Source organism: Tachyglossus aculeatus, chromosome 7, assembly GCF_015852505.1.
Source record: "Tachyglossus aculeatus isolate mTacAcu1 chromosome 7, mTacAcu1.pri, whole genome shotgun sequence".
Taxonomy (NCBI): Eukaryota; Metazoa; Chordata; class Mammalia; order Monotremata; family Tachyglossidae; genus Tachyglossus; species Tachyglossus aculeatus.
This window is the reverse complement of record NC_052072.1, coordinates 15,669,463-15,673,877: the sequence shown is the minus strand read 5'-3', so window position 1 is coordinate 15,673,877 and position 4,415 is coordinate 15,669,463. Positions and strand designations below refer to the sequence as shown.

At 47.4% G+C, this 4,415-nt stretch overlaps 1 non-coding gene across 1 annotated transcript; it reads right to left on the bottom strand.

Moving 5' to 3' along the window:
• Positions 1-2,431: 2,431 nt before the first annotated feature.
• LOC119931003 lies at positions 2,432-2,569 on the bottom strand. The gene has a single exon (XR_005451873.1). It is a non-coding gene; the product is annotated as a small nucleolar RNA SNORA7 (small nucleolar RNA).
• Between the last annotated feature and the right edge of the window lie 1,846 nt (positions 2,570-4,415).

Below are 4,415 nucleotides of genomic sequence, written 5' to 3'. Positions count from 1 at the left end.
AATGCTATTTTAAAAAAAGGGCTGGGGGAGACTGGCCTAGTGGAGGGGAGGGAGAGGTTAGAGGGAACTGGAAAAAGGGGAGGGAGAGATGGTGGGAGTAGGGCCCAGCAGAAGAGGGGGAGAGGCTAGAGGAAGCTGGGATCAGCAGAGGGGATGGAAAGGGTAAGAGGAGAGGGGAGGTGGGGCGTAAACACCATAAGAACAGCTGCCTCTGCCCCAACCTTGTTCACAGCCTTCCTGGAGATCTGGGGAGGCTGGAGGAGGCAACTGTAAGCCAACAAGGCAGATGGAAACTTTTCCACATACAGTAAGCGCTCGATAAATACGATTGATTGTTTGATTGATTCAGGATGTAAGGAAGCCAGGTCTTGGAGCAGTTGTGCATGGGAAGGCCATACCGACTGTCTTGTCAGGGGAATGGCCATCACTCACTCACTCACTCAATCACTCTGTCAGTCACCGGTAGCAGGAGCGAGTTGTTTCATTGAGCAGAACCCCTGGGAAGGTCTGGACTCTGAGAGACAGAGTTAAAAAACAGACGGGTGCTGTGGAGAACAAGTGGAGATGACCCAGTCGTTGACAATCTTCTTGTGTATACAGCGGGGCCTTGAGGTATGGTGGAACTTTATTTGTGATGGGCCCAGGCACCTCTTCAGAGCCCCTGGCACCTCTCAGCCCCGAGAGGGGTTTGGACCCGTACCTGAAGGAGAAGAGCAGAGGTTCCTGCCTCGCCCTCCAGCAGAATCCATGCTCTGCAAACCTCCCCTTCCCCAGGCTTGAGATTGGAGGAAGAGATTGATCCACAGCATAACTGGGAGAGGGTTCTGGCATGGCAAACCACTATACTAAGCGCTTGAAAAAGCACAATACAATAGAGTGGGTAGATGCAATCCCTGCCCAAGAGGAAATTACAGTCTATGGGGAGACACAGCCATTAATCGATCAATCAATCAATAGTATTTACCAAGCACTTGCTATTTACAGAGTCTGTACTAAGTACTTGGGAGGGTTTAATAGGGTATAATAATAGAGAAGCAGTGTGGCTCAGTGGAAAGAGCACGGGCTTTGGAGTCTGAGGGCATGGGTTCAAATCCCGGCTCTGCCAGTTATTAGCTGTGTGACTTTGGGTAAGTCATTTAACTTCTCTGTGACTCAGTTACTTCATCTGTAAAATGGGGATTAAGACTGTAAGCCTCCCATGGGACAACCTGATCACCTTGTAAACTCTCCAACACTTAGAACAGTGCTTTGCACATAGTAAGCACTTAATAAATGCCATTACTATTAGCATTATCATTATTATTTTGACAGTGTTGATAGTCACATTCCCTGACAGCAACAAGCTTACAGCCTAGAGGAGGAGACAGGCATTAATATAAACAAATAATTTATAATGCATATTTTATTGTTACATACATAAGTGCTGTAGGGCTGAGGGTGAGGGCAAGTCTATTAGTGTGTGTTTTCAAACACAATACCTCCCACAGAGAAAGAGGAAAGAGTGTTCAGAAATTAATTTTGTGGCTGACTCCATTAGAGTGCCAACACTTTGCGGGCAGGGAATGTGTTACTTCTCTATTCTATACTTCCCAAACAAAAAGTGCAAGGCATTGTGTCAAATGGATACTCAAGAAATGCTACCCCTCCTCTTCCTCCACCCACCCCTCCTCCTCCTCCTGCTCCTTCGCCTCCTCTTCTTCCTCCTCCTACAAGAACTTCAATCTTTAGTCCACTATCTTTCCCAGAGTCCCTGTCCGCAAAATGAGATTCAGGGGTTTTTTTCTTGGCGCCCTACCACATGGGCTGGGATCCATCCCTAGGCCCTGGGGGACTCTGGCTAGGGGCGGGGGCAGCAACAGACATCAGATCCTCTCCAAACTCTTTGAGTGAGGTGTCTACACTCACTACCTCCACTTCCTGTACTCCAACTCTCTCCTCAACCCTCTGTGCTCTGACTTCTGCCTTCTCCACTCCACATAACCGGCTCTCTTTAAGGTCATCAATGACCTCCTCTTCGCCAAAATCAGTGGCCACTACTCCACTCTAATCCTCCTTGGCCTTTCTGCTGCCTTTGACACCATGAACCACCTCCAAGGGAAACATTATTTAACCATGTTTTCACTGACACTAGCCTCTCCTGGTTCTGTTTGACCCCTCTGTCTCAGTCTTTTAGCCTGCTCCTCCTCTGTCACCCATCCTCTGTGTCTTGTCTTGTCCTATGCCATCGAGTCATTTCCGACCCATGGAGACACTGTAGACACATCTCTCCTAGAATGCCCCACTCCCCATCTGCAGTTGTTTTGGTAGTGTATCCATAGAGTTTTCTTGGCAAAAATGCAAAAGTGGTTTACCATAGCCTTCTCAGCAGAGTAAACGAGTCTCTGCCCTCAACTCTCTCCCTGCCACTGCTGCCCAGCACAGGTGAGTTTTGACTTGTAGCAGATTGTCTTCCATTTTCTAGCCACTGCCCAAGCTAGGAATGGAGTGGGTATGCCTCTGCTTGACTCTCCCTCCCATAGCCGAGACTGGTAGAGTACTGGAAACTCTCCAGGTACCATCCTGAGAGGGGCTCTAACTGAGGGGGTCCCTCAAAGTTCAGTTCTGGGTCTCCTTCTACTCTCCATCTACACCCACTCCCTTGGAGAACTCATTGACTCCAGTGGCTTCAACTACCATGTCTAAGCAGATGATTCTTTTATTTTTTTAATGGAATTTGTTAAGCACTTACTATGTGCCAGGCACTGTACTGAGGGCTGGGGTAGATACAAGCAAATCAGTTTGGACACAATCCATGTACCATATGGGGTTTACAATCTTAATCCCCACTTTACAGATGAGGTAACTGAAGCATAGAAAAGTAAATTGACTTGCCCAATGTCCACAGCAGGCAAGTGACGGAGTCAGAATTAGAACCCAAGTCCTCCTGGCTCCCAAGCCCGAGCTCTATCCACTAGACCACACTACTTCTCAAGTAGATTTCCAAATATATCTCCCCAGCCCTGACCTTTCTGCTCTGCCATCTTGCATTTCTCCCTACTTTCAGTACATCTCTACTCGGATGTCCGGCCGACAACTCACACTTACCATGTCTAAAATAGAACTTCTCATCTTCCCACACAAACCCTGTCCTCTCCTTGACTTTCTTATCACGGCAAACAGTATCACCATCCTCCTTGTTTCACAAGCCCACAACCTTGGTATTATCCTTGACTCATCTCTCTCATTCAACCCCCACACACAATTTGTCATGAAATCTTGTCATTTCTACCTTCACAACATCTCTAGAATCCGCCCTTTCCTATCCATCCAAATTGCTGCTGCACTGATCCAAGCACTCATCATTCCCTTGCCTTGCTTACTGCATCAGCCTCCTTGCTGACTTCCCTGCCACCCGCTTCACCTCTCTCTAGTCCACACTTCTGCTGCTCAGATCATTTTTCAGCAAAATCGTTTAGTTCCTATCTCCCCATTCCTCACAAACCTCACATCAAACAGAAACCCTTTGCATTGGCTTTAAGGCACTCAATCAGCTCTCTCCCTTTTATCTAACCTCTCTGATCTCCTACTACAACCCAACCTGTACACTGCTCTTCTAACATCAAGCTACTCTCTGTACCTTGATTTCTTCTATCCCACCCCTGGTCCCTTGTACATGTTCTTCCTTGGGCCTGGAACCCCCACCCCCTTAGAGCACGGGCCTGGGTTCTAATCCCAGCTTTGCCACTTGTCTGCTGTGTGATCTTGGGCAAGTCCCTTAACTTCTCTTTGCCTCAGTTCCCTCATCTGTAAAATGGGGATTAAGATCATGAGCCCCATGTGGGACAGGAACTGTGTCCACCTTGATTATCTTGTATCTACTCCAGTGCTTAGAAGAGTGTTTGTTAAATAGTCAGTGCTTAATAAATACCAACATTATTGTTATTAGCTAACAGTCCACAACCCTCCCCACCTTCAAAACCCTCCTAAAATCGCATCTCCTCCAAGAGGCCTTCTCAGACTTAGTCCTTTATTTCCCCAATCTGCCCTCCCCTTTGCACCAACTATGAACTTGGCTGTGTACTCCTTAAGCACCTGGATACTAGCCCCAGCCCACATTACTAATGTAAATATTCTTATATTCTACTGTTTCCTTATCCTTAACCTATTTGAATGTCTGTTTCCCCCTGTAGACTGTAAGATCCTTGTGGGCAGAGAACATGCCTACCAATTCTATTGTATTGTCCTCTCCCTAGTGCTTAGCACATAGCACACATAAAGTGTTCAATAAATACCACTGACTGATTGGTGACTGCTGGTCTGATGGGATTAGGGTTTTGGGAATTTGGGGAAGACTTCTGCCTCTGCCTCTGCCTCCTCCTCCTCCTTCTCCTCCTCCTTCGCCTCCTCCTTCACTCTCTCCCTTTCTTTTCCAGCTC